General features: G+C 49.9%; 1 protein-coding gene across 3 annotated transcripts in view; it reads right to left on the reverse strand.

Moving 5' to 3' along the window:
• Window positions 1–24,884, reverse strand: part of HIVEP3 (HIVEP zinc finger 3) — a 379,962-nt gene that overhangs the window by 71,641 nt on the left and 283,437 nt on the right. For 2 of the 3 annotated variants that reach the window (XM_042996816.1, XM_042996817.1), the window contains one exon: window positions 24,558–24,755. The gene's annotated coding sequence lies outside the window, so the exon portion shown is untranslated. Of the gene's footprint in view, window positions 1–24,557; window positions 24,757–24,884 lie in introns of those variants that run through there. The other variant, XM_042996818.1, reaches the window with a different exon arrangement.

Genomic DNA, 24,884 nt, shown 5'->3' on the forward strand with positions numbered 1-24,884 from the left:
AGATTTCTGGGGTGATAGAAATGTTCCATATATCGATCTGGTTATGTATATATTTCATAAGTGTATATATGTAAGAACTCTTGGCATTGTATACTTCAGATGTGTGTACGTAATTGTATGTATGTTATGACTCAATTAAAAAAAAAAAAAGACATGGACTTTGCGCCTAAAGATACAAAGCCTATAAGGAGAGAGACACAAATAAAACCAGGTAATAAGGTGGGGTAGATGCCATGATGGTAATAGACTGAGTACAGGTTGGGGGTGGAGCGAGAGTTCCTGAGGGTAGGCTTTAGGGAAGGTACACTGGGCTCTGAAGGACGAAGGGATTTCGCCACGCAGAAAAGTCCAAGTGTGGGTTAGTGTGGCAAAGGCAGGACGGTGCTGAGGTGAACCTCGAGTGTGTGAGGAGGCAGGCAGTCCAGCACTGCTAGAAGGTCAGGTCTTCAGAGCACAGGGGTGGGGGAAGCCACTGAGGACACGAATCAAATAAGGCTTCTGATCTGTTTGTTTCAGTGAGCTCTCCATAAACATCTGTTGAACGAATGAATGAGCCTTCCCACAGTTGTGACACATCTGATGCCTGGAGTCACAAAATAGGTGTGCTGTGTGGCAGCAGGTACTGATGCGACGCAGTACTTGTGCGGCCATGGAGTCCCATTTCTTCTAAAATTATTAATCTCCCCAAAGTCTAGTATCTTCCAGGCCCCAGAGTTTGAAACCATCCTCACTCAGATATGGTACTGACTCCCTGCTATGAAAGCTGAGTAACTTTTTGTCACTTTTCGTTACTTCTCCCCAACTTCCTTCCAACCATCCCACCATGCTTGACAGTCACATCTTGGTTGTTTTCTTTGCAGTTGCCTTTAACATCTTCCAATAATCTCCTTAAAGGGCTGTTTCCTTGTCTGTCAGCTTTAGATAATATCTCTCCACTATCTGTCGTGAACAATGAAGAAACGTGTACACACTCTCTTCTTTCCACCTCCTTTCCTCTGCCTACTTTCAAATTTTTGTTAGTTATATATTATTACTCTTCCATTGCCAACTTTCATAGCATGCTTCTTCTATACTTAAGCCTAGCCTATAGACTTGGGTGAATTTTAAAAATTGAAGCTAATCAACAATATGATTGTGAAGATACCACTCCCTGGGGAACCACTTAGTATCAATGGACTCAAGAAAAAGAAATGTAATTCCACATGACTGAAACTTCGTGACGAGAAAAGTCTACCATAAGTCAAGAACCAACCCATCTTCCTCTGAAGTATTTATGGCTTCCTTCACTTCTTCTTGAATTGCACGTCATCACCTTTTTGGATTCCTTTTTTGATTGAGAGAAATAACTCCAGGAGGTTTTCATTTTCATGTTTTTCCCCAGAAAAATACAGATGACTGAGTAATGAGCTTTCTGAACTCTTACACATAAAAAAATATTTTGATGTCAAAGTTCGAGAGGATAGAATTTGTAGTTCAAAATCAATGTCCTCTACAGTTTTAAAGGCACTGCTCCACTCTCCTTGGGCATCTTGTTTTACTGAAGAGAAATGCCGATGTAAGATTTTATTCTCTCTGGAAGCTTTTTGTTTTTCATTGTTGATATTCCGACATTTCAACAAGATAGGTCTAAATGTTCCTTTTCATTAATTCCTATCTTGAATTCAATCTCTAGGTGTTTCTTCCACTTGGGAAATTTCTTTTGTTATATTGCTGACTATTTCTATCCCCCCCTCTCCCTCTGCCATTGTATGTAGTTTCTGCTTCTAGATCTCCTATTTGATGGATATGGAACCTCCAAATCTGGTCTCTATGGATATAAATTTTTTTTCTCCTGGATGTTTTGCTCTACATTCTGGGATATTAGTTTTAACTTCTAGATGATCAACTTGGCCTTCATCCGTATCAATTGTGTCATTCATTCCAGCCACCGAATGTTTTTCAGGAGTTGTAGTTTTAATTTTCAATAATTGTTTCCTTTCCTCTGAGTATTTCCTATTTTTCCCTATTATTTCCTATTTCTCTGATTATTCCACTTCAGAGCAACTGGTTCCTTACTGTTGCATGAAATAATCTCAATTATGGCCAGGGATACTAACGATTATTTATTTTAGGGGCCTCTTATTTTTGAACAATCTGCTTCATCTGGAATGAGCTCTTCTTTTTTCTTTTTTCCATTTTAGGCCATCTCCTTCTGCTATTTTTTTTCCCCCCTCATGTTTGGTCATCCTGGTTGTCCATACGTATCTGTGAATGCAGGACTACATTGTGAATTTGGTATACGTGCCAGGATACAAGTTCTGGCTCCTGCAACGAGGACCCGTCTGTAAGAGTGGCTTAGATAAGACAGGGGTTGATTTCTGTCTTGTGTACGCCTGAGTGTAAGTGGCCATGGGCTGATATGGTGGCTTCACAGTGTGAGTCTCTTTGCACTTGCTCCTCTGTCATCCACAGCATTTGGCTTCCAACTTCCACCATCGTGTCTACATTCTGGTCAGCAGGAAAGGGAAAAGGGATTGCAAGGCTGGGAACTGGACACATTATTTCAGGTCTCAGTAGCCACATGGCCCCCCCTCACTGCCAGAAGGCCTTGGAAATGCAGTCCGTAGCTGGGTGGCCATGTGCCCTGAGCAAATATTTATCACTACAAAGATGAGGAAAAGGATATTGATGCAACAATGAACCGGAGAGGGCTTCCTGTGAGGTTTCTGGTCTATTTTTCTGACAGGTTTGTCCTTGAATATGATAGTGAGATCATGAGCCCATCCTACTGGGGGGGTGGTGAGGGGTTCTAAGCAAGAGGGTGGAGGATTATGATGGCAAGTCTCCCTGTAAGGACTATGGGGAGGAAGGCAGCTAGGGGACTCCTGAAGTGGGTGTGGTGGTAGATTTCACTGGAGGCAAGACTGCCCATGCCACCCACGTGCTCCCTGCTCCCACACTGGGTTGGCAGGGAGTCTGTATTCCCTCAGCTGGGCTTCTCTCAGACCCTGGCCCCATCGCTTTTTTTTATAGTATGTCTAAGATTGGGATGGCCTGCCACTGGCCACCTTCTTCCCCACGTAGAAGGCGAGAGGGGTTGAGCAATCACTCAGGTCTTTGGGGTCTCCTGCTCTGATTTCTCCGTCTATGCCATCTCGCGGGTTTCCGATCTTCCTGAGACCTATCGATATTTTGGCCCGCATTCTATCTTGTTTTCCAATATTATAATGTCAGCCTTCCAAAAACGGCTTTACCTTCTGGCGATTCTAGAAGAGACGTGGAGCTGGACACCTACGTGCTGGTGGTTAGGAAATCACCTGTCGTGGTTCATTGGCAGAGAGGCCAATGCCCTTTCCAGGCTAGTGACACATCAGGAGGAGAGATGGGTCTTTCCAGCTGAGGGCCATCATCTTAGAACCCCACAATGTCCACCCCCATGCAGTGTGCCCTCGATGGTCCCGACACCGAGGCAGCAAAACCCACCCAGTTCTACGAAGAGCTGGGACAGCCTATCTAGCTTGCCTGGGCAGACTGTGGTCCACCCACCAGTAGTCAGTGACCGGGACTACCCAAGGGGCCTGCAAGCCACTGTATGGGCACCTAGCATGCTGCTTTTGTCCTCTTCCAGCCTCTGGGGAGAGCCTTTGGAGGTAACTGATCACGAACCCTCTGTACCTTGCCACCCACAAGAGCTGAGAGTCACGTAGCTGTTTGCACTAAGAGCTGGGAGAAAGGGGCTCCACCTTGTCCCCCCGGAGGCTGCCCAGAGGCTGTCTTTAGTCTACAACAGCTCCCCTTCCTAAGGTCCCCTAGGCTCCCTACATAGTATAGGCTCCATGGCATGGCTCTGAAGGCATCTTCAGGGGCTCCAGCTTGCAACTTTAGGCTCATCTCTCCCCTTCTCTTTCCAGCCTGTGTGTTCTCACCACAGGGAGCTGCAGACTTCTCAGAACACACACCGTTCCATCACCCCAAATGCCCTGTCCCTCCCAGACTTGTAGCGAACTCCTCAATGTCCTTCAGACCCACCCGTGATGGTTAATATTATGTGCCAGCCTGGCTGGGCCATGGTACCCAGACGTTTGGTCAAATGTTATTCTAGATGTTTCTGCGTAGGTATTTTGTAGATGAGATTAACATTAATCTGCTCTGCTCTGCGTAAAGCAGACCCTCTCCAGAATGCAGGTGAATCTCATCCAATTAGTGGAAGGCCTGCATAGAACAAAGACTGACCTCCCCTGAGCAGGAAGGAATTCTGCCAGCAGACGGGTGGCCTCTGGATTCGAACTATGACTCTCTTGGGCCTGCAGCCTGCTGGCCCACCCTGCAGATTTTGGACTTGCCACGCCTCCATAATCGTGTGAGCCAATTTCTTAAAAGAAATCTCTCTCTCTCTCCAAATATATGTATTTACATCTTTCTGGTTCTACTCCTTCGGAGAGCCCTGACCTCACAGCACCCCAGGCATCAAATCCTCCAGCAAGCCCTCCATGCCCCTCTAACATTCAAATGCCGCTGTATGTCTCACGCTGTGTTGGAGTTTGTTTACAGGCTTTTCTCCTCCGAAGAGACAGGCTTCTTTTAGGCCAAGGAGCTCTCTCACTCGCCATTCTATCCCTAGCACCTCGCACAGTGGCAGACACAAAACTAAATGGTACTTAATGGCTAATATTGGCCCAAGGGAAGGTGAGCTACTTAGAACAAGAGAGGACTAAAGCAGGTGGCCTAGGGGAGTCTCATTGCGTAGAGGGAATCAGGTCAAACTCCTTGAAAAGGGTCCTGTAAGACGGGCCAGAGAGGGACAAGGGAAACAGTTCCCGAAAACCAGGCTCCTAGAGCCACTCCGAAATACAGGTCAGCAAAGGGCCTGTACCAGTTCAATGTCGGGGCAGGCCCCATGGGTCAGCCTACAACCAGTCCAGCCTCCTTGGCCCCACCCAGGAACTCGGTGTCATTCCATATCTACAAGACCACGATGTCTTGTCAGGAATTCCCACTTCGGTCTTCCTTTTTTGATGACAACTAAGCTCCAAAAACACTTGGGGAATGCACTGTTTGTGACCTCGAGGGGAGCAGTTCTCTGTGTTCTCTAGCTTGTTACCTGATCCCCCCATCTCTCTAGCTGTGTCTTCATCAAGCAAGAAGATGTTGTCAAGTAGAATTTTCTGAAGCTGAGTTACAAAAAGGGGGGGGGGGCTCCTTGCAACCCACACCTCCTTACATCCTTTTCTCCATCCGAACTGAAACGAGGTGGGTTTGAAAATTCTACCCTGGCCGAAAGCAGGGGCTGAGGATGCAGGGCAGGAGGGGGACCCTTTCAGAAGCACCGCTCTGCATTTCCCAAGGCTCCGAGCACAGGTCTCTGGCCACCCGGTGCGTTGTGAACAAATAAATGAGTGAAGGAACAGACGGTAAACTGAACGGGTACAGCACACCATCCGTTCCTCCTTACAGAACAACCCAGGACCCAGTGCCTTTAATTCAGGAAAGAGGAAAACAGCCAGAAGAAAAGATAAGCTATAGATTGACGAAGGGACTGGGGCCTTAAGAAAGATGAATCACAGTGGGATGCCTGGGTGGCTCAGTCCTTGAGCCGCTGACTCATGATTTCAGCTCATGTCAAGATTTCACGGCTCGTGGGTTCGAGCCCCGCGTCGGGCTCTGTGCTGACAGCATGGAGCCTGCTTGGGGTTCTCTCTCCCTCTCTCTCTGCCCCTTCCCTGCTCTCTCTCTCTCTCTCTTTCTCTCTCTCAAAATCAATTAACTTAAAAAAAAGATGAACACATCTTATGACAAGAAGACAAACTGAGAATCAACTGGGATAATTACAAGGGGGGCTGACATTACTGAGCGCTATGTGCCAGACGCTCTGCTAAGAACTTGAAGCCTGTTGAGCCCCCAAAGCAACCCCGTGAGGCAGGTAATATCTTTAAGTCCATTTTACAGATGAGGCAAGTCAGGCCCAGAAAGTCACACGACTTGCCCAGGGGCGCACATGTAATAAAGGGTTGGGCTGGGAGTCAAGGTTGGCAGGTGGCTCCAGAGCATGTGCTCCTAATCACCTCCCCTTGTGGCACTGGCAGCACTTAACCCCGGAAACAAGGAAAAGCTTGGATTTTGCTCAAGGTCAAGAGGATGGACCCAGGCCCGGGGATCTAGCCGCTTGGCTCCGCCCCCACCTCACTGTGCTTCCGGGGCAGTCATCCCTGATCTGTGCTGCCTGTTCCCATATTTGAAAAAAGAGGGTATTGCGCTCGGCTGGGTTCTGGGGACCTTACCTACCCTGGTGCTCTGGAGTCTGCTGCTCCCTAGCTGGGTCTGCCAGCTGCCCCGGGGCCTGCCCACCCCAGAAAGCCTCACGCTAGCCCACACTGAGCCCTCCAGCTAGGCCTGTTGGGTATGGACTCCCACTTCTTGCCATTCTAGGCTTCTTTTCCAGGACCTGACCTCCTCTCGCCCTCCCACATGCTTGTGATGTCCATGCCCCACACCTCTCCAGCTTCCCAACTTCCCCTTCCCACTCCTTCCCACCTGGGCCCACAGTACTCCCAACCTTTCTGCCTCCTGACCTTCATTCACCCTGACAAATACGGAGTCTTGAACTCAAGAACCAGGAGGGGTTTATTGACACGAAAAATAAATACACCGGGGCCTAGAGCTACCCTCCCAAGTACCTCCTTCCAGAGCCTGACAATGCCAGCCCCAGCCTCCACCCTTCATCTTGGATCCTGAGAAGGTGGGCAGAGGTGGGACCTTGAGACTCTGGTGCCCTTTTCCTTTGCCCAGAACCTCAGAAGACCCGATAGCATTTCTTGTTTATCCCGCAGAAATGGGGCAGCCTCTGCCCGCTGCAGGCCAGCACCAGTGTGGCAGGGTTAAATGCCGCAGGACACGCCCCTAGAGGCTCTAGGGCATCTGGAAGGGGGACCCAGGGGTGGCCTGGGGAGGGAGTGCTAGAGGGTAGCCAGGACTGCTGGGTGCTGAGTCATGTCCCCAAAGTGCCAACCCTGCTCACTCACCTGCAGGGACTTCCCGTTCCCTTCCCAGAACTCCCAAATGCTCTAACACACACTACAATCCTCTACAAACGGGTTTCCCAATACGTTAGGCCCAAGTAAGTGATTCCTCTTTCCCAAACAGGATCACACCCTTGCCCTCCTGCACAGGACATGCACAGCTCCCCTCTCCCATGGCAGCGACAGTGGCACATTCTCGATTGCTTACTACACGCACAGGGCTGGGGACGAGCCAGTTTACACTGTGTCGCCTCACCGAGCTAAGAGTCTCACGTGTTAGATCTTTACCTACAGATTTTAGAAGCAGAGGCTATTGTTTAAATTACCTTTATGTTCCCTGTGCCCTCCCTGTGGGCGCCCACAGGTGTTTGGGGCTTGATGAGTGAATAAATGAATGAATGAAGTCACGATTGTGGAAAACCTTGGTTAATGAGTAGTTTACAGAAGTTACCTTAATTCTTTTCTGGAAAAAAGGAACAGGTTAACCTCTGAAACTAGAAATACCAATCTGTTAATGAATAGAATTTTCCTTTTTTTTTTTTTTTAAACGTTTATTTATTTTGAAAGAGAGAGACAGAGAGAGCACGAGCAGGGGAGGGCAGAGAGAGAGAGGAAGAGGCGGGATGCCAAGTAGGTGCCGTGCTGCCAGTGGAGAGCCTAACGCGGGGCCCGAGCCCGTGAACCGTGAGATCATGACCTGAGCCAAAAATCAAGATGCTTAACTGACTGAGCCACTCGGGAGCCCCAATGAATAGAATTTTCTAAATGTTGAGTGTCATTCTCATAAACATAACTTCTGCAACCTGCTATATTAGGCGGTGTTAGTATAATTCACATACCATACATTTCACTCTCTTAAGTGCACAACGAAGTGATTTTTAGTATATCCATAAGATTGTGCAACCATTATCACTATCTAATTCCAGAACATTTCCATCACTCCAGAAAGAACCCCGGTACCCATTAGCAGTCATTCCACATTCTCCTCCCCCTTCCCAGTCTCTGGCAATCATTAATTTATCTACTTTCTGTCTCTATGAATTTGCCTCTTCTGGACATTTTATATAAATGGAATCATACAATCTGTGGTCTTTTGTGTCGGGCTCCTTTCACTTAGCATAATGTTCTTAGTCATTTGCTTTAAAAAATATCAGTATTTCACGGAGTTTCTCAGAGCATCTTGGGCCCCAGGGGTTCTGAGGCCATAATGCCCATGTGACATGCTGGTCGGAGCCGGCCACCATGAGCCATCAGGACAGCATGGGGCCCGGCAGCAGATGTATGGAACCACGCAGCAAGGGAGCTGGATGGTGGTCACAGTCTGGGGCCAGCAACAGAACCAGTGGTTAGGAACCAGTTAAGCATGGGAATCGTACTCGGAATGTTCCTTGTGGGGTGGGACCCCTGTGGTGTGCTCAGGAGAGCCCAAGGGACCAGCTACCTGCAAATCCCATTCTCTGGTAGGGAGAGAGGTATGTTAAGGACACCAGTCCTGGACCTGCTATTCTGGCTTTGAATGGAGAGCCCCATTTCTAAGATGGTCTCAAAGCTCAACAGAAGTTGTGGGTCCCCACGGCTTGGCTGGTTCAGATCTGGGGGGTGCAGAATGGACATCCCAACTGCTTCCCCACCCTCTCTGACCCCGAGCATCCTTTTAGCGGGGAAGTTGCTCCTGGCAGGAAATCCCAACAGGCTGAGTAGAGTCAAGAACGCTTTGGTCTTAGTTTGTCCATGAATTGATTAATTAATTAATAGTTAATTCCCTTTTTGTGTTTTTGTTTGTTTGCAATTTTAACTTGCTTTATTCCACAGAGGATCTGATATGGTTTACAAAAACAAAATAGGAGCATGAATTAAAAATGACAAACCAGGGAGGGGTGCCCGGGTGGCTCAGTCGGTTAAACGGCCCGGTTCATGATCTCGAGGTTCTCACGAACCTGCCTCGCACTCTGCGCTGACAGCTCCGAGCCTGGAGCCTGCTTTGGATTCTGTGTCTCCCTGTCTCTCTGCCCCTCCCCAGCTGGCACTCTGTCTCTGTCCCTCTCAAAAATAAAATTAAAGAAATGTTAAAAAAAAAAAAAAAAAGACAACCCAATCCAGAGGAAATAGAAGACACAAGGCTTAGACCAGAAGGGATAAAAGAACATGGATAAGGAGGGGAGAAGGCCCCACATGGTGGCTGTATTCGGGGCCTGGATTCAGGGCGTAACTTCTTGGCAGTGAAAAGAAAGGACAACAACACAGCTCAGTGTCCTGATGATAAACACACCAGTTGCTCGGAAAAAAGCACAGCTCTTCTTGGCGCTAAGGTATGAAGGGAATGTGTCTCATGCTGTTTCCAAAAGGGAGCCATCCATGAAGTCATTCCTCCAGTACGACTTAAGCTCCTATGGGCTGGGTCTGCTGGCATCTAAGACTACCCTTTATTTACATCATCAGCTTTTGTTTGGGAAACACTGTGCCGTTCGGTGACCATCATTCCAAGTTTTGCCAAAAACACATACCATCTGTTCTGTTATTTATGTAATATTTTCATTTACATTGACTTGAGCTTGCCCTATTAAAACATGGGCTCCACCGAAGCAATAGGGATCATAGGCGTAACTCTAGGATTTCACTGAGTTAAAGACGTTACTATTAACGTAGATAATTTCACGCATGTTCCTCTGAAAATCACCTCACGTTCTACTAACGGTTTGTGTCCCACTAGTAGAACTCACGATGCACTGGGGTACATCTCCCTTTATGGACAGCAAAGCTTCCCCTCATCCCCTCCACCTGATGGAGTGATGGAGACGGTCTATGCACCAGACCTGGTTTAGGGTCTCCTTTCAAACCCTGTAATCGTAGAGCTGGAAGGGCCCCTGAGCAGTGTCCAAGTTAAAGCCTACATGTGACAGATGAAGATGCTAGGGCTCAGAGAGCAGAAGGTCCTTGTCCCAAATCACAAGGCCAGTGACAGTGTGAGGACCTGTCCCAGCCTCACCTTCATCATGGCTCCAGATGGATGGATAAGCATTTATATAACCGAAGACTGGAACCCACTGAAGGAGGCTGGTTAATACACGGGTGGGGTCTCACCCAACTCCACAGCAAGCCCCGTGAGGGCAGAAACCACGTCCATTTTGTCCACCACGGTAAATCCAGCACCCAGCACTCTGCCTGGCACATAGCAGGTGCTCAGAAAACACTGGTGGGATGTTACTGCCAAGTTCAGGATGATGATCACTTCTGGGACGGCGGGAGGGAGGGACCTCAGATTGTGCAGCGACTTCCAACTGTATTTGCTGAAGTGTTTTTCAAGTGGGGCCGTGGGTGTTCTGCCATTTGTTATATTATTGTCTATATTGTTGTTTCTATCTGGTTGAAATATTTTTTAAAATTTAAATATATTTGTTAAATACATAAATAAATACAATGTCCCTTAATAAGTGTTGGGGTTTTTTTTTTTTCCTCCGCTAATATAATCCTCTGTGCTGTAGCTCAAATGACTTTAACCGAAGTGGAAGAAATGGCTCTGATTTCCATCGATACCCTTGCTGGGGGTCTTCTCAGCTTTTTACCTCTCTCTCCACTTCCAAAGCCTGTGGCACTTAAGGGGTGAATCGGAGCACGACTGAGGCCAACCAAGGCAGAGGGTGCATCCCAAACCTGGCCATGGCATCACTGGCGTGGCTCACACAAACTGAGGTGATCCGGGAAGACAATTGGAGAGCCCCGGCTGGATGCGCAAGGGCTCCGCTGATGAGTGCCCCATCAGGGCAATGAGCGCTTCTGTAAAACCAAGCCACCAACCAATATCTGTGTTCCCCACCTGCATAAGACAAGTCTTGGCATATATATATATATATATATATATATATATATATATATATATGTATATGTATACGTATATGTGTATGTATATATGTATGTATACGTATATGTGTATGTATATATGTATGTATACGTATATGTGTATGTATATATGTATGTATACGTATATGTGTATGTATATATGTATGTATACGTATATGTGTATGTATATATGTATGTATACGTATATGTACACGTATACGTATATGTATATATATACACGCACACACATAGACTATTTTTTGGATCAAATGCCAGGTTAGGTTGTACATGGAGGTTGCCAAAGTGGACCCACAAAGTCTCAGTGTTGAGCTTGGAAGGGACTTTCTAGGGCACTGGCACTAGCTCCCAAAGCAGCTTGCAGGCCTCCCTTAGGGGCTACTCCCAGGAGACGACTCACAATCTGGGGCAACACAAGAGTGCTGATGCATACGGGCACTTGTACTCCAACGTTTATAGCAGCACTTTCAATAGCCAAATTCTGGAAAGAGCCTAAATGTCCGTCAACTGATGAATGGATAATGAAGGTGTGGTTTAGATATACCATGGAATACTACTTGGCAATGAGAAAGAACGAAATCTGGCCATTTGCAGCAACATGGGTGGAACTGGAGGGTATTAACGCTAAGTGAAATAAGTCAGGCAGAGAAAGACAGATACCATATGTTTTCACTCATATGTGGATCCTGAGAAACTTAACAGAAGACCAGAGGGGAGGGGAAGGGGGAAAAAAAGTTACAGAGAGGGAGGGAAGCAAACCATTAGAGACTCTTCAATACTGAGAACAAACTGAAGGTTGGTGGGGGTGGGGGAGAGGGGAAAGTGGGTGATGGGCATTGAGGAGGGCACCTGTTGGGATGAGCACTGGGTGTTGTATGGAAACGATCTGACAATAAATTATATTTAATGTTAAAAAAAAACAAGCTGGGACAACAGCACTTTTTCTCTTTCTTTCTTTTTCTTTCTTTCTTTCTTTCTTTCTTTCTTTCTTTCTTTCTTTCTTTCTTTCTTTCTTTCTTTCTTTCTTTTTTGCAAACCATCAGGGGATGTATTCTTTTGTTTTTATAAAAATGGCATCACCCTATGCACGTTACTCTGCATCTAGCTTTTCTCATGAATAATCTTTCTAGGCCAAAGGCTGACATTTTTTGAGTGGTTAGTATATACGAGGCACAGTCATTAACACCTCACGTGCGTCAAGCCTATAGGGAAGGCACTGTTATAATCCCTACCTTGCCAAAGAGGAGACTGACGGTCAGAGAGGTCATGTAACAGTTTGTAAGCAGTGGGATCCAGATTTGAACACTGGCAAAAGCTGTCTCTAGACCCTGTGTTCCCAGTCACTGCTCTTTACTGCCTTCCTAAACAGATTCAGGGTCTGTCTCATTCCATTTAATAGCTGAATAATGGGCCACAGTTTGGATACGGCACCTTCAAACTTTCTCTACTGTTCCGTTTTCATATATTTTTTTCTAATTTTTTTGCCAGTGGAATTTTGCATTAAACATCCTTTGCACACATATCTTTACAGATGGATGCTATTGTTCCATAGGCCAGGTTCCCAGAAATGGGACCACGGGTCAAAGGGGTATGTGTGTTTTGGATGAGAATAGCTATGAGGCCCACTGTTTGCCACAACTTCCTAAGGATGAGCCATGTGATTGGAACTCACTGGCTTGATTCTGTCTTGAGGACATATCTCTGACCCCTCTTCTCCAGGACAATCCCTGAGATGGTTGAGGACAGTCTTCTCTCCCTAGTTTCCTTACATGTTCCTCTCTTAACATGGTTGCATGTTCCCTATGGCTGATCCAGATACCTCTTAAAGTACGGCACCTTCTGGGGTGACCTCCTCCTCATTGAAAGACACAGAGAGAGAGAGAGACAGTATTTTTTCTGATGTCAGTGGTAGGTAGGATCCAAGGAGGTGGGGTTCCAAGTTCTTTTCAGCCCCTGCCAAGCCATACACCTGCCTCCCTGAGAAAAGGACCAACCAAATTCTACCGCCACATGATAAGAAAACGGACCTCATTCTTCAATTAGGGAAAATGCCAATGATTTTGGAGCTGGACAGACCATCAAGCATCTTCTAGCTCAGTGCTTTCTTTTACGAACGAGCCCTGGAGGGCAATGACCAGCTCAGGCTCACACGTGGGGTGTGGGAGCTGGGAGCAGGGTCACCGGGGGGTTCTTCTCTCCAGCTCTCTCTGCCTGCTGGTTCTTAGGAACCATCTTACTAGAAAGGCACTGTGTAAATATTTTGCTAAGGAGCCAAGAGAGGAAACTTACCCAGGCTGAGCGGCCCTGTGCTGGGCGCTGGCCATGGACACAATGCTCAATGAGGGCCATTATCTGGGAAGGGAGGGCTGTTTGTTCCGCTTCAGGACGGTGCCAGAGCCCGGAGCCACCAGGCTTGCCACTCTGGCTGCCACACAGAAGAGTCTCCTTGCACTCAGCAGACTCTGCGGTTATGCAATGCTGGGCCAGAAGGTTAACTCTCCCCAGACGGGAGCCAAGCCTTGGTCCTTCCTGCCTGAGCATGTCCATCAGAAAATGCTCAAAATTGAGGGCCTCCTTGTTTGCAAAAAATGCTCAGACCCTGAAACTGCTGGTTTATTCCCAAGGGTGTAGTAAGCCCATCTGGCACCTTCCTACCAAGGCACTGGGTCCCAGCCACGGTGACTGCTCTCTGCTCTTCAAGCATCGCTCACGGGCCATGTGGCCCTGCTTCCCCATCAGCGCTCCTGCCCTTCTAAGAATGTTCCTCTTGCCCCTCCCCCTCTACAGTGGTGCTGGTTGAGTGCTTCTCCCTCTCTATTTTTCTATTTTATTTTATTTCTTTTAGAGAGAGTGAGCGAGCAAACAAGTGCAAGTGGGGGAGTGGGACAGAGGGAGAGAGATAACCCCAAGCAGGCTTCGTGCTCAGCATAGAGCTCCATCCTCATGACCACCTGAGCCAAAATCAAGAGTGGGACGCTCAACCAACTGAGCCACCCAGGCGCCCTGAGCGCCTCTGTCTCTTAAGCACAAGTTCTACCCCACATTCACGAAGCCTTCCCCGACCACCCCAGCCATCAGTCCTGGAGCTGAAGGAGTGAGTTTTCAAAGCAAAAGAGACCTTGGATGTTATCTATCCAACCGCTCCATTTTCCAGATGAGGAAACTGAGGCTGAAAGCCGTTGACTAGCCTGAGAACAGACTGAGTAAATGTGAGTATCCGCAGGGTTCTCCTCCCCTAGACTCTCTCACACCTCACATCCCATCTGTCAGCAGATTATGCTGGCTCGGCCTTCGGACGGTTCCCAGAATCCGACCACTTCCCACCGCCTCCACAGTCGCCAGCCTGGTCTGTGACACCATCACCTCCTGATGACGACATCAGCCTCCCAGCTGGTCTCCCATCCTGCGCTGGCCTCCTGCAGCTCGGTCTCCACACACAGTCAGGGTAGACCTTTTAGGGCCCTCGGCAGATCTCCAAGGACTTCTCAATTATCTGCCCGCCTGCCACCGTCCCCTCTCCAGCCTCCTCTCCTCCGAGGCCCCACCCCTCACCCCTCCAGCCACACTGGCCCCAGGGAGGTCCCCCTCCATGTGATCATGCCTCTGCCCCGAACACTCTGCCCCAGGGAGGACACAGCTCATTCGCTTCCCCGTTAGTTCTTTGCTCAAATGCCACCCTCCGAGGCCCACCCTGACTGCTTGGTTCCTTTTCTTTCCTGACTCACCCTGCCACATACTATGTATTTTACTTAAGTACAAGATAATATCTGGGGTGCCCGGGTGGCTCAGTCGGTGAAGCATCCGACTTCAGATCAGGTCATGATGTCAGGGTTCATGAGTTCGAGCCCCGCATCAGGCTCTGTGCTGACAGCTCAGAGCCTGGAGCCTGCTTCGGATTCTGTGTCTCCCTCTCTCCCTGCCCCTCCCCGGCTAGCACTCTGTCTCTCTCTCTCTCAAAAATAAATAAACACTAGGGGCGCCTGGGTGGCGCAGTCGGTTAAGCGTCCGACTTCAGCCAGGTCACGATCTCGCAGTGTGTGAGTTCGAGCCCCCGTCAGGCTCTGGGCTGATGGCTCGGAGCCTGGAGCCTGTTTCCGATTCTGTGTCTCCCTCTCTCTCTGCCCCTCCCCCGTTCATGCTCTGTCTCTCTCTGTCCCAAAAATAAATAAAAAACGTTGAAAAAAAAAATTTAAAAAAATAAATAAATAAATAAACACTAAGAAAGAAAAAAGATAATATCTATGTATTTATTTTGTAGGTAATATAAAATATGTGTTATGTGACAAGGTGAATATGTGCGTCTCTTTCCCCTATCACAATGTAGCTCCAAGAGGTAGAATCCGCCTTTTGTCACCTAGAACGGGATGTGGCGTCTTCTCTTTTAGGCATGGCTGATTTTAAGGATGAGCCACCTCTCAGGATGGAGGAGGGTGATGGTGGCACCGTGCCACAGTGCATGTGAGCTGGAGGTGGGGGAGGGGACAAGTTTGGTGGCACAGGCAGGATCAACGGAAGGAGAGGCTCTGAAGGCTCTAGGGAGGCCAGCCGAGAGGCTGCCCCGATGCCATATATTTAGGGCCTAATGGGGGAAGAACCCAGACCTCAGCCGGGCCCAGGTAGGGCCACTTTGGAACAGCTGATTAATCCCGAGAGAGGCTCAGAAGACCCAGGCGTGGCTGGCCCCTCCCTGCTTTCAGGGAATCTGCAAGTCCAAAATCTATCGCTTTAAAAGCTCTCCAGTGGGAGACTCGTAGACCAGGCCACGTTTGGGGACCTCAGCCAAATCCCTCTGTGAAGAGCTTTATTCTCAGGAATAAATATCGGCTGAGCGAATAAAGGGAGAGCCAGAAGGGAAAGGGAAGGAGCTAAGACAGACCCAGGAGAGGAGAAGGAGGCCCGGAGCCACAACACGATCCCACGGGCGGGTGCCAACCAGCACCCGGCACAGACCGAATGGCTTGTCCCGACAGGTGGGACAGGCGGTTCCCGTCCCCACTTGCTCTCCCACACCTGCGGCCATGCTGATCGGAAGCCCAAATCTCGAGCAAACAGAACCTCATGATTTCGCTTTTATTTTGACTGACAGTTTTATTTACCCATGGCACCATTTCTTTGAGCTTGGCCGGTTTTGTCCTAAAGAGGGGCCCGAAGGGCGTTCCCGGGTGACTGGCGGTTGACCCCTCTTTTCTGGGTCGGCCCCAGCCCGTCCCGACTCCGCTTCTCCGCACACTTCGTGGGCTCTTTCACGAAGAGCCTTTTCTTCTAGATGTGTGTGCTCATCCCTCAGGCACTGGTCCTTAATCCCCTGCGTGTCTCTCTGCCATTTCTTGCCCTGATTAGCAGCTTCCACGGCTGCACACGTCACCGGTGCTGCCCCGGAACTCCCCAGGCAGACGTTTCCAGCGGTGACGGCTCAGCTTGGCCAACCATCAAATGCAATGTGCTTCGCGCCAACCTAATCTCTCCCCCTCTGCGTCGGGTACGGCCATTCTCCTTACACTTCCAGGCTCGCGGCGTCAGAACCACCCCAGAATCCCACCCTTCCGCCCCCACGTCACCTCTTCCACCCACCCCACCCATTCCCTCATTGGTTCAGCTGTGTGCCAGCCTGTGCTGGGGTCTGGGGACATTCACCATACCTGTTTTCTCCTCTCTCTGGGGAACCTCCAGGGCCACCCCGGGCCCTGGGGTTGTGAGGGGAAGGAAGCCTGTGCCAAACTAGCCAGTCCCACGTCCACAAGTAATTCACAGAGTGATCTTGGGCAAGTCACTTCCCATGTCTGAGCTTGGGTGTTTTTATCTGCTCTTGGAAAAGATGATCCATTCCTGCCTCGCCTCTCCCCAGCCTGGCAGAGACGTGCACGGGTGATGTCAATCTACAGAATGCGTGTGGCCATCACCTTCAACCGTACTGCAGCCTTCTTCCTCCTACAGACCATGGCTTTAACCCTCTCTAGCCCCCCAGCCTCCTGAGACAGGGCTGTAGAATCTGTGGGGGTTTTTGATGTTTATTTTTGAGAGAGAGACAGAGTGTCAGTGGGGGAGGGGCAGAGAGAGAGGGAGACACAGAATCTGAAGCACCGAGCTGTCAGCACAGAGCCCAGCGCGGGGCTCGAACTCACAAACCGTGAGATCATGACCGGAGCCCAAAGCAGACACTTAACTGACTGAGCCACCCAGTCGTCCCAGAATCTGTGTTTTAAAGAAACACCCAGGGGCGCCTGGGTGGTTCATTGTGTTAAGCATCCAACTCTTGATTTCAGCTCAGGTCAGGATCTCACGGTCCTGAGATTGAGCCTCTGTGTCTGTGTGGAGCCTCTCCCAGTGTGGAGCCTGCTTAAGATTCTCCCTCTCTGCCTCTGCCTCTCTCTCTCTCTCTCTCTCTCTCTCTCTCTCTCTCTCTCCCCTGCCCCCTCTCTAAAAAATAAAAATAAAGAAAAATATAGAAACACTCCAGGCAATTCTGTTGTAGGGGGTGGTCTATGAGCCACACTTGGGGAAATTCTGGCTCGAGAGATGTTCCAACCCCCTCTGCACCGCGGAGCAGGCCCCACCCTGATTTCCAGGCCCAGGCCCCAGTCTCTCACAGGAGGCCCTCAGTGGTCACCAGGGTGGGCTGTCCGCTCACCGGCCTGAACCCAGAGCCGAGTGTTATTTCTTGCCATTTCCCCAGCACGGAGAGCCTTCCTGACCTCCCTCTCTCTGAACCTCTTTCCCACCCCGCAAGGTCCAACTCAGATGACTTCTCCTTCCTCCACAAAGGTCAGAAGCACCTTGTCCTGGGCACCCCAACAGACACATTCCCTGTCACTTCCATCCTGGGTTGCTGGCTGGCTTTTCACCATCTCACATCTTAGCTTCCTAGCCAGGCTGTAAGCTCCCTAAGGGTAGCCGTCTGTCTTACGGGTCTTTTGTGTTCAGTAACAAGGCTTACCGAGCAGCTACAAACACTCAAACACACACCAGCACACCTGAAGGAGGGGGGCAGAATTCCTGCGTGAGGGGTGTCCTCTCTAAAGCAAAGACAGAGGGTGCTGGCACACATGCCCAGAGCAGACATCCAGAGAACCCACAGAACCCCAGGGCAATGGTTCCTAATGTCGTGGCGGAGAAGCACGAGGGTGGGGGCAGAGAAGGAGATTCCAGAAGGAAGGAACTTTGGGTAAAGTGTGAGGAGTCCTTTCTGCACAGCAGTTGGGGAGGAGGAGGAAGAGCGACGGAGGAACGGGAACGGGCTGGATGAGGGAAGCTGAGCCGAGGAGATGGACATATCCTTGTAGGTCAAATCCGGCCCGCTGCCTGTTTTTGTCCATGGAGTTTTACCGGAACACGGCTACACTCATTCCTTTACACGCTGTCCGTGGCTGCCTTCACGCAGCACAGTAGAGGTGACCAGGTGCAAGGGAGACCGTGTGGCTCGCAAAGCTTAAAATATGTACTATCTGGCCATTTCGAAAAAAAATGTTGCTGATCCCGGCCATGCATGTAGGAAGATGTTGGTGGGTTTTAAGCAGGGGACGGCATGGTCAGATTTGTGTTTTATCTTTCTATCCCTCTGGGACAATGTAGGGATGGGTGGGGCGGATGAGCCGGCTGGAAGGGAAGGTGGTTGGGGGGCTAGTTAACTGTCCAGGTGGGGGGCGAATATGACACCATTGCTGTTGTTTATAAAGAGATCTATTTATTTATTAACGTTTATTTATTTTGAGAGAGAGAGAAAGTGAGGAGGTGAGGGGCAGAGAGAAAGAGAGAGAGAGAATCTCTTTTTTTTTTTTAGTGTTTTTATTTTTGAGAGACAGAGCACAAGCAGGGGAGGGGACAGAGAGAGAGGGAGACACAGAATCCGAAGCAGGATCCAGGCTCTGAGCTGTCAGCACGGAGCCCGACGCGGGGCTCGAACTCACAGACCAGGAGATCATGACCTGAGCTGAAGTCGGACGCTCAACCAACTGAACCACCCAGGCGCCCCGAGAGAGAGAGAAAGAGACAATCTTAAGCAGGTTCTGCAGTGTCAGCACTGAGCCCGACACAGGGCTCGGTCTCACAAACCGTGAGATCATGACCTGAGCTGAGATCAAGAGTCAGACGCTTGCCCGACTGAGCCACCCCGGCGCCCCTGTCACGAGATTTATTAAGAGTTGCTGTGTGCCTGCACCGGGCTACGCCCTTTACACATACTCCCTCACTTCCTGTGCACAGCAAGTGCAGGTAAGTGCTGTTCTCCTCATCTTACAAATAAGGCACAGAGAAGGGGAGCGGCTTGCCCAAGGTCACACAGCCGGTAGGCAGCAGAGCCAGAACGCAAGCCCAGTGCCAAGCTCGAGATCTTCGGGGTCAAGCGTGTGTGCTTGTTGACAGATCCCTTCATGCCTCCCTGAGAATGCACAGAACACAAGTCTTCTATAGGAGAAAATCTTCCCTGAGTCGAGTCAGGCAGGAAGTGGGAGGCAGGAGTGTGGCTATTTTGGAAAAGCGACACGAAAAACCACGAAACTTCCTACCTGTCCCGTTTTGCTCCCATCTGTCCTCGGAAACAAGGCTGCCCCTCTCTTAGAGAAAAAGGTGTTTCTCCCCACACGGTGGCTTTGCCGCTGTGGCGGGAGAGAGTGCTAAGCTTAGCACACGTTCGCTATTTTTAAAGGACTGTATAAACAAACAGGGCTATGTAAATAAGAAAAAAATGAGGTCATCCTTTTAAAAATCTAAAAATGTTCTTTTTCTACGGGGTGAGCAGCAAAACCTCAGAAAGAGCTGGTGCTTTTTTATCCCTGAGCGCCGGCCCCTCCCTCCCTTGCACCCCCCAGGGAAGGCAGGCAGCCTGTGAGTCGGGACTCCTGGGTTATATTCCTGACTCTGTGGGCTCTGCCTCAAATGCCCAAAGCCGCTGCCCAACCCCAGCCACCAACTCCCTGGGGCATCGGTCCCCATCCCAGGCATTCACAAGACCCTCCTCCTGCACAAACCTGCTTCGAGTGCTGAGCCAGCTGCCCCCTGCCATCCTGCTTCCTCTACTCTGGCCCGAACCCAGGTCTGCTGAGTGGCTGCAAAGTCCTCTGCATGCTACTTAGAAGCCCTTTGTGCACTCCCTCCATATCCAACCCCCCCCCCCCCGCCAACACTACAGGCTTCCCTGCACATATTCCAATCTCCCCACATTCTTCCAGACCTCCTCTCCCAAGCTGATGGCTGGAAGTCACGAGAGCAGCCAGGGGAGCTGTGTTTAGGTCATCAACTATCATCAGGAGACACCCCAAGTTTCGCCAGGAGCCCGGGAGGCTTCCCTGTTTCCCAAGAACTTCTTCCACTGACCCATCCCCCCCCCCCCCGCCCACCCCCAGCCCTCAGCATCCTCAGCTCCGTGAAGCACAGAGATTAAAACCACCAATATTTGATGGGGGGGGGGGCTTTCAAACTGTGTTCCACGGAGGTATTTTAGAAGTTCTTCAAAGGTCACTCGAGAAGTTTATTCCAAAAATATAGTTCGACTCCTTTTAAATAAAACCGTGGTGGAAAATGGACCTGTGCATTCAAACATGTGCCTTAGCACATCATAGTAACCCACCAGGTACACACAACAGGTGTGGCCAGCTTAACTTGGTTTGGGCAGAACTCAGACTAAAGCCTGGGCAGGTCTTGAACTTCAGTATAAAATGGGTCTTCAAGTAGAAAGCTCGGAGCTCTTTACTGGACATGTTGCTTCTTCGGTTCAGGACTATACATCCTTACATAAAACCGCACAAACACGTACACTCTGAAACTTTGCATGATATGAGAATATAGTATGTGGATTATCACGAAGACGTCATCAAGATTGTCTGCTTCCTGTCTGAGTGTTGTAATAGGAAGGAATGCAAGCCGTTGCCTGATACTCTCAGTGATGCAAACCAGAACCATTCTCCTCCTTTCCTAATGTCCATCTAACATTGAACTGAAGATCATTCGGGGCTGAAGGTAAGCGGTTAGAAGTCTGTTACCATTCACATCATCTTCTAGATAATGATTTGGGATTTTCTTAATACTGTGCAACCAAGCCAAACAAAATAAACACAAAAAAGGCAATATTAGATGTTATAGTCGGTACGTGATAAAATGATTATCTAGAGCAGAGGCCGGCAAAATTCTATAAAGGACCAAAGAGTAAATATTTTTGACTTTGTGGGAGAGACAGTCGGTCACAATTACCCAACTCTGCCACCAGAGCAGGAAGGCAGCCATAGATAATGTGTAAGTGAATGGCACGACTATGTTCCAACAATATTTTATTTACACAAATCAGGGAAGAGCCTGGATTAGACCCGTGGGCAGTAGTTTGTTGACCCTTAATCTAGACTCTGAGATCTCAATGTTTTTATTGATGGACGTTCATAATAAATACATGTCAAAAATTGGGCACCTGGGTGGCTCAGTTGGTTGAGCGTCCGACTTAGGCTCAGGTCGTGATCTCGCGGTTTGTGAGTTCAAACCCCACACTGGGCTCACTGCTGTTGGCACGGAGCCCGCTTCAGATCCTCTGTCCCCCTTTCTCTCTGCCCCTTCCCCTCTTGCGCTCTCTCAAAAATAAATAAAAACATTAAAAAAATAAAAGATAAATGCATATCAATAAACTACCAATTTAATCTGTTCTATATTATTGACATTCCATGTAGGATTCGACTTTTAAAAATGGCTTCTAAGACCGTAGAAGTTTGCATACTACTGGCCGAGGGCTTTGCTGCTGAGAAAATGCTCTAGTGTCTGTTTTCAAATTAGGTTCATCTTGATTTATTCAGAAATCACATTTACTCTGGAGAGAGCCTCAGTCCAGGTTCCCAGTAGAGGGGGGCCATGACTCCACATCCCCCTGCCCTCCAGTAACCTCAAACATAGCCGTTCCCAAGCTCACATAGTGTGAATGGGCCTCCCCAGCATAGGGGAGTGTGCAATGTCAATGAAGGCTGGCCCCCAGCTGGCTCCTACCTGATATCCCCACCCGCCCGGGCCTGAGCCCTCTCCCTCGTTCAGAGGCCATATGTTCCAGCACCCTCCGTGGTGGCCAGGGAGGCTGTGCCAGCAGTGGGCCAGGAGCACCTGGACACTCCAGAAGCCCTGAGTCGGCACCCCATTAATCACAGAGGCTTTTATTCCCCAGGGAGAGCACAGGAGGGGGTTGCGGACCAGACTTCTTGCTGGAACTGACAGCCCATTTCCCTCTAGACCAGTCCCATCCCTTACGGATTCTTCCCTGCAGCTGTCAGAGCCCACATGGACAAAAAGGGCATTTAGCAGTAAAGTAGGGGAAGGCAATGCGAGGTCTGGGGAGGATCCCCACCTGTACTCTCCTTGACGGTCCTCCCATATCTCTTCCTGCATATCCCTCTGAGGTTTCTGTTTCCAGCCAGGTTCAAGTATTTCCTGCGCACCTACTCTAATAAACCCAGATCCTTCCCCGAGACTGCTGGCGGAGAAGACCCACAAAGGCTGTGACACACACAGATGTCACAACTGCTAAACTGCGGCACCACGAGACGTCCCATGATGCCATGGAAGGGGACCGACTCATTACGGCACTGTTGATTCCTATGAAAATGTCGATATTCCTGGGGAAGGGTCATCCTTGAAGCTGTTATTGCCTTTCTTCAGGATGCGTCTTGGTGGAGAAGAGACGCTGGGTCTTTTGTGGCCAGAGGCTCTGCTCCTTACTTGCTGTGTGATTGTCTTTAAATCACTGAACCTCTCTGGGCTCAGTTTCCTTATCTCTATAAGAGGGGCGATAGAACCAAGCCTCACTCGGGTCTGTGCGGTACTCGGATTTGCCGATAAAGTCCCAGGCCCCATACACAGCGTTGGTGGCTTTACTTCACTCTGACTCTTGCGCTGGGAACCAGATGGCCAGAGCATGGCAGACATGTCACAGCACAGCAACCAGGAGGGCAGAGAGGTGGCCAACCTGCCTGCACGAGTCCGAAGGGCTGCTGCTCACATTTGGGGATCCCTTACTACGTGTCCAGCAACGTTCCAGGGGCCTTCCCTGCATCTGCACAGCAACCTGTGAGGTGGGCGCCATTACTATCCCATTTTACAAGCGGGACCAAGCAACCTGCCTCCTAAATCGTAAATGCCTCACAAAACCGGTAAGTGCCTGAGCTGGGATTTGAACCCAGGAAGGTCCAGAGCCTCCACTATTAAGCACCACATCTAACTAGTTCGTGGCACATCTCTCAGAGTGAGGCACAGGGTGAGGCACAGAGTGAGAAAGTCCTTCTTCCTCAGAGTCCAGGGGTGACTACCCCACCTCCACTGGAAAACCCCGGTCACGGCCTGGGTCAAGGGGGCCCGCATGGTGCAGCCGAGCTGTGGGCAGAGGCCTGGGCCCAGCTACCCCAAGGCTCCCCATAGAGGAAGGACAACTACGTACAGTGGTGCCCTCTTCGAGGGCTGCCCGAGGCCCTAGCCTCCTCTCTGTAAGTGCAAAACCACTAGGAGGATGGGGATGAGGCATTGCTCACCGCACGCCAGGCTGGGAAGGCCCTCAGGACTCACAGCCAAGCCCAGAGACCCAAACACAGGGAGAGCATCACCAGAGTCCCCAGAAAGAGGCCCCGGAGCACCCACACATCGGCTGCGTCTGAGTCAAGATACAGATTCCTGTTTCCCCCGTCCCAAGAGTCTGCTTCGGAGAACATGGGTGGGCCAGGAAATCTGCTTTGGTGGGGGTAAAGTTTATTATTTATTTTGAGAGAGAGCCAGAGACAGCGTGAGTGGGGGAGGGGCAGAGAGAGAGGGAGACAGAGAATGGCAAGCAGGCTCTGCCCTGCCAGCGCAGAGCCCAACGCAGGGTTCAAACCCACGAACCGTGAGATCGTGACCGGAGCCGAAACCGAGAGTCAGCTGCTTAACCGACTGAGCCACCCAGGCACCCCCTTTGTTTTCACCAGGCAACCCCTGCAACCTACTTCGGTGATTCTGACACACCCCGAAGCCAGGCAAAACATCCAAAGACATATTCCCAGCCCAAAGAGCTCTAACACCACACACCTAGCCTGAACCACAACCTGAACTTCTAACCTGGAGCCACAGAGCATACCGGAAGAGCTAAATATTTATATACACAAATACATAGATGGACGCCGAGGCCCCTCCTCAGGCTAACTCAACCAGCATCTCTGGAGACGAGGTCTCGCTACTAGAAATTTTTAAAAACTTTCTAGATGATTCTAACGTGTAGCCAGGGCTGAGAACCCTACATCCTTTCACTTCTTTACTGCAGGGAGGGTCCTGAAGAGACGCCGCTCAGTCTTCAACACCCCCTGTGCTCCTCTGAGTAGTTAGGGGGTGGCCAGGGGCTCTTCAGGCAAGAGCCATCATGGGGGTGGGCGGAGAGGGGGACAGAAAAGACGGTGGAACTCTGGTGTGTGGGCCGTCATGTGAGGAGGCTGCGGTCTCTCGAGAGGAGTTGTTGCCACGGACAGAATGGAAACTGAGGAACTGGGAAGACAACTGAATTTGGGGGGAGGCAACGTGGAGGCAGGGAAAGAGTGCTGACCCTCAAGGTCTCTGCTCTTGGCCAAGGAAGTCCTGATGACTTCCAGTTTCCACAGAGGCTCAAGGAAGGCAATAGTAACAATAACAACAACAATACATTCGGAAGAGGAAGAACAGTAGCGAGCTCATGCAAAAGACCAGAATGGCGCCCCCATCGAGCATACTCACTGATGGCCTGTTTCTTACCTGTGCTGAAGGCACCACTTTCGATGACCAAAACTAAAACACTGTTCTCTTTGGAAACCAGCGTTCATGTCCACTTCTGCTACGTGGCCTTCCTCTCATGCTCTGCTCTTCCCTCTGGAAGGGAGAGCTTGCCTGGCCAGTATCTCTTGAGGCTCCACCACGAACTAGTTAGAGGCTGCCAGGTTTGTGCCTTGAATCCTGCAGGAGACGGTCAAAAAAAGTATGATCAAAGAGGTTGCTAGGTCAACTTCTTCAGACACAGAACAACCTCTGCCAGGTCCCAGGAGGCCCAGGCCCCCAGCTCCTCCCAAGCTGCTCATCTTGGGC

The sequence above is a fragment of the Panthera tigris genome, chromosome C1, assembly GCF_018350195.1.
Source record: "Panthera tigris isolate Pti1 chromosome C1, P.tigris_Pti1_mat1.1, whole genome shotgun sequence".
NCBI classification, from domain to species: Eukaryota; Metazoa; Chordata; class Mammalia; order Carnivora; family Felidae; genus Panthera; species Panthera tigris.